Genomic DNA, 14,505 nt, shown 5'->3' on the forward strand with positions numbered 1-14,505 from the left:
TTGCTCAGGTTCTGCAGCTAAAGGCCATTCAGTGCTTTAGAGGTCAGTTATGGTATTTCAGAATCAGTGCAAAATTTGAATGGGAAGGTTGGGGTTTAAGCCCTAGCACCACCAAGCTGCCACTGTTTGGCCCTTGAGCAAGGCTCTTCACCCTCTCTGCTCCAGGGGTGCTGTATCATAGCTGTCCCTGCACTCTGCCCCCATCATCCAAAGCTGGGATTTTTCTTCTTCTTCTTCTTCATCATCATCTTCTTGCTCTAGTTAGTACTCTATCTATTGCATTCTGGACTAACCGGAGCTTCCCTATGCACCTACTGGAACTTCCAGACAGTAAGACATGACAATAATCCAACCTAGAGGTAACAAAAGACATGGACAAATCCGATGTCGTCCGACAATTTATTTACGGATCGGATCACTAATACAGATACTGGAAATTTGGTTTACTCTGAACTGAAATAAGATCCAACCACGCTTTGAATAAAGTGTGATCATATAATCATGTGACGCAAACATCTCCTATGAAGGGTCTCCACCCTGACAGAGGGGCCAAAGAAAACATATAGTACTCAATTTTTCATGTCAGGCTCCTAAATCTGCACTTTCATTAATCACCCCTTTAGTCATTTTGATGGTCTAGGCAGAACAGGAGCTGGCATTGTACTGGATGGATGTAAAAATGTAACGAATCTCACATCTGGTCTAAACTGTCTCCATATGGAAGGTTTTAGTGATGAGTGCTAAAATGAGTGTTTCATGAATGTGTCAGTGGCGACTCCAAGAGTGATTAAACCTATTGTGTGTACAAATGATTCCTGCTCTTCTAAAAAACATTCCCATGTGTGTTTAAGTGATGAGTTGCGTTCCTGTTGAGTCGAAATGTTGAAGAGAAAAGCATGACGTTTCATACTGAGCATTTTTCTCCAGTCGCCATTACGAAGACTGTTAACTGGCACATATTTGAACCGATTCTTACGCCCTAAAGCCCAGCATTTGGAGTAAATGAAGAGCGTCTGAACCCAATTGATCCCAGTCTTAACCTCTCACCTCATGAAGCCCCAGTCCTCAGAAGATTTATCTCTCTGATCTCATTAGGACTGTGGAAGAAAGGAGACTTGATGCCCAGCACACCAGTGGGAGCTGAAAGAGTCAAGAACTTCCTGTTTATCTGTGTTTATCTTGTAAACAGTCCCTGCCCTTCTGCAATCCTCCTTCACTGCAGGGACACCATCCACTCTGACCTTTCCTACGGAGAGAGATGAAGAGATCTTCACCCTCTCTGATCCTCTGTCATCAAAAACATCATTATTCCGTGCACAGGTTTGAGGAATAGCTTAAACTTTAGGACGATAGCATGCACCAGTTAAAATCGAGTTGGTGTAGCTTTTTTTTCTAAACATTTTCATGCTAATCACTCAGACTAGCTCCATATTAGATTTGTTTTGTCTTAGGAAGCACAAGTGGTTAAGTGGTTATATATAAGATTAAATACTACTTTAAATGGACAACGTTTCTGTGAAGCATTTGGTCTGGCTCAGGGTTAAGACTGTACAGAACCATATCTACATTTATATTCAGTATCATTCAAATGGTTTCATGTGCAATAAGAAAACTTTAATGTTTTTATGTCCCATAACAGGATGAAACACTTTAGGATACATTCTCATGTAGCTCACATCATCAGTTGATCCTTTTCTTCTAAAATCAATCCCCATCATGTCTTATTCCTTGTGAGTCCAGTAATTTATTTGTGCTGGGAATCATCTGTAACAGTTATGTGATTGGCTGGACGAATCAAACTAGCTAAAAGAAATCCAGCTCAGATAGATACTTGTAATGTTAATGTCTGCTTACAGCAGCAGTGTAATGAACAGGAAACAAAGACGAAAACGTTCTCACTGATCGAGTAATTCATCATCTCTTTGATCGGGTTGTTGCTGGCGACTTCACGGGTCACGGCTGCTCTGCTGCCGTTACTCTGATGCATAAACTAGTGAGGGCTCTTATGTTCAGTGTCGCTATGGTTACATCACAGTGCCGTACCGTTGGAAAGAAAACACATGTCGCAATTACAGTCTGTGATCACACGTGGAAGTCGGCTGAGAGGCTGGAAGTGAAGGAAAGTGAGCGGTTTTGGCGTCAGAGAGGCGTATTTCGCTGACTTGGTCAGGATTCTGTACACACACACCCAGTGCACACTTCCTCTCACAGCTGCTTAAGTGAAGCTGTTTAAGAGTTGTTGTACACTGTAAAAATCCCCAAGTGGAGATAACTGGACCAGCTCAGGGGTTCGAGGTTAACCCACTTCCTGTGGGGATGTTCTCCCTCTGATCTTGGTTTTCTATCAAACACAAAAGCTTCACAGATGCTTATCCATGTGCGAGTGCCCTTCCCTTGGCTTAGTGCCACATCAATTCTATTGTTTTCTATCATTCACATTAAATAAAATACCAAATCCAGATGACTTGTGAAAACTGCTGCAACAACATTTATTTGATTTTTCAAACACACCGTTGTTGTTCGTTTTTTTCCCCTCAAAAGTCTGGCGATGAATCACTCCCTACACTAATGACTGGGTCGTGCCAAAGTGCGCCTGATTCACTCCTGATAATTCGAGTAATTGCCAAGTCGCTGGCAATCTAGATTTGAGATTCGCTTTGAAATGTGGGCCGAAACAGCAAGACCGTTTCCAGCACCACTTCCTTTGATGTGCCACTTGCAAAACTAGCCAGAGGCAAAAAAAACCCCAAAAAACACACACCCTCTTGGTAGCAAAGTGCTGTTAGCAGCATGTCACAGTGTTATGACATTCCCATTACCTTCATGATGATACTCCGAGCCATCGCGGAATGAACTTGAGCCAATTTAATGAATGCCTGGTGTTAGATTTAACATCATATGCAATCTAACTGCATTTATTCTATTTTAGCAGGTCAATATGCAGTAAAACTCCTGGCGGTCTTCATCCACTTGTGAACGGAAATCCTGAGCAATAATACATCGACTCATCTGGAAAAATGCAGTATTTTCACTCTCAGCTTAGACAGCTTAACGAATTGTGAGTGTAGGTCAAACTCCAGTTGGGTCATATACTATTAGATTCTTCTACAGTGGCATAAATCAGAGCTCAAACAAGCATAAATGTGTTCTATTTAATGTTGAGATCTTATAGTTATTACCCTGTTTGACTGGTTACTTGAATTCAGTGGGTTTAATCCAAACCTCAATAATTCAAAAACAAGGAGTCCATAAAAATGTACTCGTCTTCTAAGCATGGGGAAAAGTACAGGAATTAAAAGTTCTGACTCTAATAAATAGCTCAAATATTATTGCACACATTGCTGTACATGTAATCTGATCATGATATAAATCTGTATGGAAATGGTGGTTTTTTCTTACAGTTAAAGTGACTACAAAAAATTTGAGAAGCCCTGATTTGCTGCCTGAATGTTAGCTTTTTGTATTGAAAGTTGCACATTTGTTCACTGGGCATCCAGAAACAAGAACACTGGCAACAGGACCAACAGATGTTCATACAAAAGACCAGAGAGGTCTTTTCAGAGGTTATTTCTTTTTCTGAAAGCATACATCAGACAACTGAAAGATGGTAGTGGAGTTACACCCTGACAGCTCCAAGGTTGTGGGTTTGATTCTGAGCTCAGGTGACTGTGTGGTTTCTCTCTATATATTCTTCCCAAATTTCCACTTCACAATCAGTAAAATCCATCCATCCATCCATCCTACCAATGAAACTCCTCAGTCCTCAATTTGAGTTTCCATATCACTAAAGTGTTCACTATGGTATGGCAGATTTCTTGTTGCCCTCTCAAGTGATGGACAATAATTTGGAAATAGTCTACACTGACAAACATATACAGTATATGGATGGACGGACAAATGGATGGATGGATGGACAAGTGATTGGATGGATGGATGGAAGGATGGATAGATGATTGGACAGATGGACGGACGGATTGGATGGACGGATGGATGGATGGATGGATGTACAAATGATTGGATGGACGGATGGATGAACAAATGATTGGATGGATGGATAGATGGATGGATGGATGGATTCAAAATAAGTCATGAAAAAACAAATTCTGTTATTATTAGTTCACATGAAAAAATAAATATAATGCATTGCTTTTATGGAACTTTTTGTGTGTTTGACTTACTGATAAGGGGGTTGACTTTCCTTGATGACATCAAGACAAAAACTGATTACTGATTGCACTAAAAGATTTGTTTATTTTGTCAGCAGAGTTAACACACAAACACAATAAAGTAAAAGTAACACAACAAAAGTAGTTTTACTTCTGTATATTGTGGGCAATTAAAGAATATTTGTACATGATTTTTTTAAGACTTTTATATACATTGTGTGATTAACCAGTTATTAAATTGGAGTACTGGTAGCTCCGCCCCCAAGTACAGCTAGTTCTTGAAAAAGAGTACAACTTTGTTACAAAGCGATGAGAAAAGCACTATTTTTTTCAGGTGTGTGATAGACCAAGACCTGTTTAATTAAGTCTGATTACTGTGTCTCTCATATAAGCTAAGTACAAACTCAAAGACGTTCTTATTAACCTTTAATTTGCTATTTATCTATATTTAATCTTTTCAGATAAAGACCACTGGTCACTGCTGGTGACTGCTGTAGAAAACTTCAAACCTATTTCAGAAATTTTTTTTAGAAAAACTCATAAAGATAGATTTCATCCTTTAAAAAACATGGCTTTCTTTTGGTAATTAGCGGTCTGTTCTGTGAACACAAGATTCAGGTCAGGATTTGTGGTCTTGGGTGGCCTCATTAAGCCTCAACCTGCTGAGACAGAGCAGGAATCACCCCAAATGATGTCATTGCTCTGTTTAATTCCCATTAGAGACGAGCAGCTCAGATGAACAGCAGCACTGAACCAGGGCTTTTCTCTCCTCCAGCTGCTTCTGATTCACTCGCTCTGTTACATAAAAAAAAAAAAAAAAACTCTAAATAAAATACATCATCATCCAAGTTTATTTTATCCGAAATCTCAACTCAAGTTCATTTACTTTAGAGATACTCATGTTAAATATAGGACATTTATTGACAAAATATCAAATCGTTCTAGCTTTTCATATTAAAAGTTTCCAATAATTATTAATATTTACTAATATAATTATTAAACCAATTTCTAATCATTTTATATTCATCTCAAGCTTTTTTTATCTTCTTTTGGCACGCAATTTTGCTTAAAAATAAATGCTTAAAATTAGTTACGTTAGTTAGTTACGTTTGTCAGTAGAACAAGAAAAGAAGAATTTCAAGCTTTAAATGAATAAAAAATGACTTTAAATAATACAACAATTCTATAAACAAAAAATTAATATGAAGTAAGTGACATTTTGGACAAAAAGTGTTCTTTTTATTTTTGCTCTGCTAGCAGAAATATATCCTGAACGAGCCACAATCAGTTTATAGCTAACTAAGGTTAATTTCTACATTCCTACCATTAGCATCTGGTAAAATTCCTTTCTTTCTTCAGTCAAAAGCTTTATTCCTGCAAATTATCATTTGGATGTCCTTTGATGATATCGCTATCACTACTGTAGCAACGGTTTCGAACAAGGAAGTGGAATTTTACATGATGTTAACACAGGCGAGCAGAACGATATACACTATATTGACAAATATTTTAGGTCACCCCTCCAAATCATTGAATTCAGGAGGTCAGGACTCCTTGTCCATGTCTTTATGGACCTTGCTTTGTGGACTGGTGCGTAAGTCATGGTTGAACAAGAAGGGGTCATCCCCAAACTCTTTCCACAAAGTTTGGAGCATGAAATTGTCCACAGTGTCTTGGTATGAAGCTGAAGCATTAAGAGTTCCTTTCACTGGAACTAAGGAGTCAAGCCCAACCCCTGAAAAACAACACCTGAATTCAATGATTTGCAGGGGTGTCCCAAAACTTTTGGCAATATACTTTACATTATTGCTCAACCAATCAGATTAGTAAGCCAGAGATAAAAACATTGATATGCTAGCAGGTCCGTGTATTTTAGAGACAACTGATAAATATACCAAGTGTTATACTTGTATTAATTTACTTTTATACGTTGTAGTGAAAATATTTAAGCTTCTTTCACAATTTCATATCAACCCTATTGGTCCTGGAGAATAAATACTGTTAAATCATGCACTGTATCCATCTCTCAGTTCAAAAAGAAGTGGTAGCTTCATGTGTCTTAAAAGAAACACTATCTATCCCAAATTGGTAGCTTTCCAATTTCCTTTTCCAGTTTTCCAATAACATGGATTTAAATGAAGTATAATGTATATTTTTAGTTCAGTCTAATGTCCAAGTTGCTTTATGTTCTCGCTAATGTTAAACGGTCCTTTTCTTTTCTCTCGCTGTTGGTAATAGTTAATAATACAAATAAAAATAAAAAGTCATATGTTGTCATGTCAACAAGAAACCACAAAGCTCTTCATCCTGAAGGCTTTCAGAAAAAGCCAGCACTCTGGAGACTACGACAATGTGAGGAATAACAATAATAATAATCCGCTAGCTTCTCAGCTTTCTAAATTGTGTTATCTTCAGTATTTCGGCAAAAAATCGGACTAAAATAGTCTGCTACCGACCAACAAATCAAAAACAAATAAAAATACATGGAAATAATATCCATTTGGATCTGTCCAATGTTTAATCAACCTGTATGGAAATTCGATATGTTTAATATCCAGTGGAAGTGAGGGCTCTTTAAAGATCCTTTGCTAATTGTAAACTCATTGTAGACTCAGAACTTTTAAACTTGGGTAAATAATAAGGCAGGAACCTAGCAACTTAGTTATGTGAATTAAAAAAAAAAATCAACTAGTTTTAATTTTTTCTAAACACCCAAGAACAACCATGAAGTCAGAATGAAAAAATCTAACAGCAAAACACTAGTCTGTATAACTTCGAATGCAAACTATATTTTTATTACCTTTTCCCTTATTTTCTCTCTCTCTCTCTCTCTCTCTCTCTCTGGCATTTCTTTTTTGCTCATTATTTATCTTTACGAAGCTATAATTGTATCTGACAACACCACTAGTTAAAAACTCAGTTGGATTCTTACTTTGTTTACCGACCCTTTTGTCCTCTAGTCTGTGACAGTTAGAACATGTGATCACAGTGCCTCGAAAGGGACACGCTTCCTGTCAAATATTTTCTGACAGCCTGAAACATAAATATAAACTGAAGAAATCTGACGCCGTTTCCCGTACACTAGTGACTAACTGTGAAGCATGTGAAGTCCGCGTGGAACGTGGCTGCAGTCGTGCTTCTATTTGACACAGCGAGCTGTTAGCAGAGGTGTAAAATTTCAGAGCTGATGGACCGTCGCTTTGTGACAGGGTTCAGACAGTACGTGCTCTTCGCTAACAATGACATGTCTAATAGAGAGGGAAGAGAGAGAGAGAGAGAGAGAAAGAAAGCGACGGATGAGGAAACCGAATCAGCACCGCACACAACTGTCAGTGAGGTGACCTTGAGCATCAGCAAATGAACACGGCGTCACATCACTGTCGAGCTGCAAAGGAAAGCAGTATTGCTCCGTACAACTCAGCTGAGTTTTCTGCAGTTTTAACAAAGTGTAAAAGGCGCAAGTCAGCTTTTGAGAGGATAAACCAGTTGGAAATGCCGTATACCGTAGATATATGGCATTTCCGACTGGTTTATCCTCTCAAAAGCATGCCATAGATGTTTTAATAAGAAACCGCCTAGCGTAGGCGCATCATTATTTATCACATTTGCAATAATGAAGTAATATCCTCTTGGATGCTAGCTTCCAAGATTTCCAGGACTCTCTTATCCCAATCTTAATTTTATCTCATTAGCTCAAGTTTCTGCTCAAATGGTGCACAATACAGTACATCTATATTAGTCACTTAAAACTAAACCTCTTACACTTACCACTTACTTTTGGCTGCTTCTAAATAACCACTGATTTTGCATGATGTCAGCAAGCTAATCTCATGTTGCCCGTCCCCCGCAACTAGCTACCATGGAACAGAAAATGCCGAGTCAGCTCATCGGAGAACAAAATGCTCTGAAAAGTCTTAGATAAGCATTTTACAGAATAGTGACAGCAATGTGGTGCAAGATGATCACTAGACAACACGATACAGGACAATAAATAAGCACTGTGCATGCACACCCACTAGAACAAGTACGTGGAAGATCCTGGATGAGATTCTTAAAGTTCCTGTATAAAACGTTCAGGTCTATTTCCTTTCTCTTGGCCAAAAAAGTCTAAATATTGATCATTTTCAGCAAAAAGTTTCAATTTTGCCCCCAACCCTAGTGATAGCAAGTATATTATTAAGGCCAGTTTTACTACTATCACTAGGGTTGGGGGCAAAATTGTAGCTATGTGTATTAGATTCATACTATGAATCTATGAGCTTCCATGGGTAGGTGATTGATATAGAAAAGCTCAAAACTGTGAATCATTCCAGATGTCTGTTAGCTCAATTGTCATATTTATTATGTACAAAAAGAAAGATTTCTGACTGCTAACTCATACCATGTTAGAATTCTGCACATCTATGCAAAATGCACAATACCTAGCAGGTCTGTATTAATCAGAAGTGTTTACACACTACTCAAAAAACGACCTAAACTAAATTCTTCCATGTCAAACAATGAAAGCGTTCACTATCTGCACAAGGAACGCTCATAGATGTTTAGCGAGCGGTTCGAAAGATCTGTCCGATCTAAACGAGTCCATAAAAAGACAATTTCAGTGTGTTATTTTCTTTTTGCTCCTGCTTTACCTTGTGCTCTGTTTGATTTAGATTTATTTTGACGCTTTGTATACGAGCACAGTAGGTGTCTTTAGAAGCTGTATATATAAAAAGAAAGCTGTATATAAAATCATTCCCTCTGGCTGAAGTCCTGTTTTCCTGTGAGTTTGTAGTGAGTTCCAGTTCACTTAGCATACTCCACTATGCAGTTTTACAGGAAGAGACTAAACTCTTGGCATTGCATTACTCAGAAGACTCTGTGATGCTGAAACTGTTTGTGAGAAGTTCACTGAACTTTATTTTTTTGTTAAATATCCAAGCTGGTTTTTGGGCAAAATGAGCACTGATAGCACATTGCATTGCACTGCACTGTCACTGGACTGTTCCAGCATGCTATCATTGTTATATATAATATCCACTCTAGCATCGCTGTATATTCTCAGCAGTCTCTTTCTGTTATTTTTTACTTTCTTAGCATTCAGTATTCATAACATTTGTTTGTTTTAGACAGCAATCGCTAGCTAGCTAACTTTGACAACTGATGAGGATTGATGGTGTTAAATTGCTATGTAGCTCACAATGTGTGCTTACTAACATATACTGTAACTATGAAGGAGATAGTTTTGTGACTAAATATTAACAAACATTTATGGCTTTAAGACAGAAATCATTAGCCAAGAATCACTAACCAAGTTGGCTGACTAGCATTGCTAGCTATGTACCATTATGAGGTAGCTTGATGGTTAAATGTTATAGCTTTAACAGCAATTACATATCAGCAACAATATTGGTTCATTTACTTAATACAAATAGAAGTTATTCTGGTGGCTAAGCATTAAGTGAAAAAAGCAAAAAAAAAAGCTAGCTAACAATGTTGGCTCACTGCTATATACAGTTGTGCATTTGATTGATGATTAAACAAAGTAGTTAAAAGTTTTTTTTCCACAAATGGCTAACTAGCTATTTTGTGCTATTCTATGGCTCACTAACATAGCTCTTGTAAAGTTCTAAGCTAGTTTCATGACTAAATGTTGAGAGAAATTTAATTGCTTGCTTTAGCATAGGACATGTGATGAATGTAAACTGACTTTAAAATAAAATAAAAAGAATATTGGTTCATCAGTTTGGCTAGTTACGTATCATTATGAGGTAGTTTACGGCTAAATCAAGTTTGGCAAAGTACTGTTAGCTAGCTAGCTATACATTTTGTAACACTACCTTAGTTAGCTATGTACTGATATAAGGTAATTTGATGGGTGAATATTAACTGACATGACTAATGCCATCATTATGAGGTAGTTTGAAGATTATATGGTAATTGGGGTATTTGGTTTTAAGGCACGAAATGGCTTGCTAGGTAACAATGTTGGCTCGCTAACTTAGCACTCTGGTCTGATGGATAACCATTAACTAACACTGTTTTAAAGACTAAATATGACTCCCTGACTATAGTTATGTACCATTCTGATAAAATGGTAAATCTGTTTGATGAAACTTTGTCACTTTTGCTTTTAGGACAAAATATTTCTAGCTAGCTAACATTTTAAACTAAGCTAGCCATGTACTATTCTGAGGTAAATGTATGAAAGTGTATTGTTTTCATTTAGTTTTACAGAAAAAAGAGAGGTTTCGATGGCTAAACAGGGACATGTTGGAATTTTATGGAATGTTACGTCTTGGAATGTTATGACATTTTTACATTTTAAGACAAAACCTTACTTATTAACACTTGAAATTAATTTAATGGCCTTTTTCTTACAATTTTGCAGAAATATAAGATGTAAATCACCTACAGTAACTTAGCATGAACTTTCTAGTCTATGTCAAGCTATTTTATTTTGTTTGCCTGATTGTTTTAGTTTTAATCCATTACTTATTTGCCATCTAATAATGGACAGAATAGATTCGTTTTAGTGAGTAAGTGGTAGTTAAATAGCACATGTCACTGTTGTTGGGCTTTTCTTTCAGTGAACATTTGTAATGTAACAGAATGGCCTGTTTCTATCTGCTTTTGCAGTTTATATTTCTACACCCTTGTGTTAACCGTTCTTTGTTTATATTTTTTACTAATTATGTTTATTATATTAATTGGCATCAGTCTGACAAGACGTTTGATACATCGCAAACGGTAGAATTTGGCCGCCAACCTCCTGTTAAATGGGCCATTATACAGTACAATTCTAGCACTTCATCCACACTGACATACAGCTAGTCACTCAGCGCTCAAACTCTATCAGGAGAAGCTTCGGCTCTCAGCTTGAAATTGATGCAAATCCTAAGTACAAAAGCCAATGAACTGCAAAAGAAAATAGCTAAGTTGATAAATGTACTAATCCCCAAGGAAGGGAGCATTTAATAGAAGGAACAGGAGGAGCTGGAGAAATTTCTGGAACTAGCGCATGTGTGGAAATGGGAAAAACCGAGGTTACGGTGATCGTAAAGGAATGACAACATCGAGCTCGGTCCTGAAGAGCGCTAATCTAGGATTAACAAAATTGCCACAGCTCAAACCCAGAGTCTCAGGCAGGAGGATGGATCATATATAAATTATGTATAAGGGAGACCACTAACTGAGTGTGTGTATGTGTGTGTATATGTCTACATATAAAATACCTATTTATATTCTTTTTATATCATTTTTATGTTTGCACAGACTAAAGCCCCCAGAGACATTGACCTCCAGAAGACCTTTGGTCCGAAGGTGTGCTGTGGTATCTAACACCAAGCCATCCTTTAAGTCCCATAAGTTGTGAGGTAGAACCTTCATGGATCAGGACTTATTTGTATTGAACATCCCACAGATGCTCAATCTGACTGAGAGATGAGGCCAAATCTTAGGCCAAATCAACACTCTTTATGTTCCTTAAACCATTCCCGAACATTTTTTGCAGTGTAGCAGAGAGCATTATTCTGCTGAAAGAGGACACTGACATTAGGGAAGGGTCTACAGCTATATTTAGTTAGGTGGTACATGTCCAAGTAACATCTACAGGAGTTCCAGGACCTGAGGTTTTCCAGCAGAACATTGCCTAGAGCATCACACTGTGTGATTGTAAAGAAATAATCAATGTTATTCAGTTTCAGTTACACTATACACGTCACTTGTTTTAATGTTATGGCTAATCTGTGTACATACCTTTTAATATAAACCATAATTCCCACACTTACCTGTGTACCTGTACAGATTATTATATCTAATATATCATGTGTCAGTGTTAGTGCTTTTGTGAGTATATTATATACAGTATGCACACATACAGGATGCATGTGAACACTGGTGGAATATGTAATATTGCTTTATTAATAAGATACTGGACCGCCATTTGCATTTAATACAGCTTCCAAACTTCTTGGGAACAGATTAATTCAACTGAATGTCTTCTAGTGGAATTTTGTACGATTTATCTAATAGGATATCCTCCCTGTTTGACGTCTGGAACCAGACATCCCAAGTTGTACACTTCTATGGGGGTTCTCCATACATAAACTCGACCTGCTGTTGGGAATAATGTAAATGATGAATCGTTTCTAATCTTCAGCTGTCCAACACTGCTGAGCACAACTTATTCATACTGGCATGCAACCTAGACCATACTGTATATAGCAACGAAAATTTAAAAAATGATAATCACAACATTTATTTTTTCACAGCAGCTTACACAAATAATATTAACCCCTATAACAATGGGTGTTCACGTTATTTTGTCTAACCCGCCTCTTTATTTTATTTCATTGCTGCTTTAACACATTTCAAAATACATTTCAGAAAGCATAACCAGTCTTTCTCCTTGCATTGGCATTTCGATGAAGCAAAAAGATTATTACAAGCCAATTTCTAAATATTTACTGATGATGAGCTTCAAGATTGTTTTGCAGGCAGATAATTTAGTTAGCATGCAAATATGCATTTTAATAACAGTAATAATTTTGTAGACATTTATTTTCAAAAGCAATGATAAAAAATGTGACATTTTAAAGCTTGAATTAAAATTCTAAAATGCTTGCAAATTCAAGATAAATGTAGCTACTTTTAGGACAGTTTTACTTGAATATTTTATTTTATTTTATTTTTTATTTTATTTTTTTGCCACAAGAAATTAAAAAAAAATGTTTGTGTATTCTAATTTTTTTCCCTGAATATAAAATTTTTTCACAGCTCAGAAACATAAATACATTTGTCAAGAAATTTAGTTTTAATGTATTAAATCTCAACACTGAAATTCCCATACTTTTGATGCATTTGCATATTGAAAGCTGATTGGCTTGTATATTTTCTGACACTACAACACTCAATTTCTACATCGAAAGCCACCTCCAATATACAACTCAAACTTTTATAAAGTTCATGATGACTTCTAGTACGTTTTTGCCTTACTTTTCAGGGAAAAATGAGCTGAAGTGAATTAGCATCAGATTGCACGGTTAATGACGAGGCTCCAGTCGGAGGCCTTTTTAATGATGTTTGAAGGCATTTTCAAAGCCGGGTTCAGGTATTAGCCTCAGTGTGTGTGAGGAGTGCTTTGCGTCAGGCTAATCAGACCCTCTTAACTCCTCAATTATTTTCCATTACAGGGGAGCGATGGCTGCGTTTAGCCTGCTCAGTTTGTTGGTAATGGAAGGCTTCATACTGAGATGTGTTAATTGGTAGGTGATGGAGCCTGAGGGCCATGGGTTATGTTTGGAACATCCTTATTAGCACTTAACTCCTTCAGTGAGGCAAACAGTCGGTGTAGGCATGTGTGTTCTGTCTCTTTTTGAGAACTAACCGTCTCAGATTGTAAAGCTGACCCTGTGGAACGGAGCATCGTGAAAGCGAAAATGAATTTATGCTTAATTTCTTTAATGTATTTCTTTGAAAAGTGGAAGAGTGAACCCATGCTAATGTTCAAAAAACCGACAAGATATTGTCCATCTTCTTTGGTGGATAAACGGCGTGGAAATGGAGATGAAGAAAAGGGGCACAAGGTAGCAGTCGTTTGATAGAGTAAAGCTGTCTACAGAGTGGAAATTGGCCTAAATCAGGGAGAAAATATAAAGAAATAATGAGAGAAAATGATTTGCTGAGTCAAGTCCTGACATAGTGAAACAAAAAGAAATTAGACATCCTGATGACATAGCACTTCAACTTTTTATTTATTAATTTATTTATTTATTTATTTATTTATTTATTTATTTATTTATTTTTAATTAACAAATTTTATTTATTTATTTACTCATGTATTTATTTATTTTGCTACTCCAAAAATCGGCACTTTAAAGCTTCTGTACTCAGAGTGCTTGGATTTTTTATCTATGAGTCAAGTGTAGTACATGTAAAGATCTTTTCATTCCCAGCACTGCAACACACTTCCTCAGATCCCCCGGACTAATCCCGGACTAATCCCACCATCTTTCAGGATACAAGAAAGACCTGCATAAAGACTCTTCTCTGTTCTGGTGCCTCGCTGGTGGAATAAACTTCCCCTCGATGTCTGAACAGCTGAATCACTAGCTGCCTTTAAACCACATCTAAAGACCTACCTCTTCCCCAAGTACTTAAATTAGCGCTTAAAACCTAAAACAAACAAACAAAACTTATTGTTTATGTGCTATTCTTGCTCCAGAGCATTTCGTCTGATGTTATTCTTAGTCTGTGACCTAGTGAACCAGTCTCAGGATGTATTGATTTTAAATCACTTCTGTATAAGCGCCTCTGCCAAATGCCGTAAATGTGAATTAAAATTTGAATGTTCCTGCAC

General features: G+C 37.0%; 1 protein-coding gene across 1 annotated transcript in view; it reads right to left on the reverse strand.

Annotated features, from left to right (window-relative positions):
• Positions 1 to 4,320: 4,320 nt before the first annotated feature.
• The window catches only part of cerkl (ceramide kinase-like), a 180,897-nt gene continuing 170,712 nt past the window's right edge, over positions 4,321 to 14,505 (reverse strand). Inside the window, exon 14 of the mRNA XM_058391387.1 lies at positions 4,321 to 4,961. The gene's annotated coding sequence lies outside the window, so the exon portion shown is untranslated. The remainder of the gene's footprint in view (positions 4,962 to 14,505) is intronic.

Source organism: Hemibagrus wyckioides, linkage group LG06 (assembly GCF_019097595.1).
Source record: "Hemibagrus wyckioides isolate EC202008001 linkage group LG06, SWU_Hwy_1.0, whole genome shotgun sequence".
In the NCBI taxonomy this organism is placed as follows: Eukaryota; Metazoa; Chordata; class Actinopteri; order Siluriformes; family Bagridae; genus Hemibagrus; species Hemibagrus wyckioides.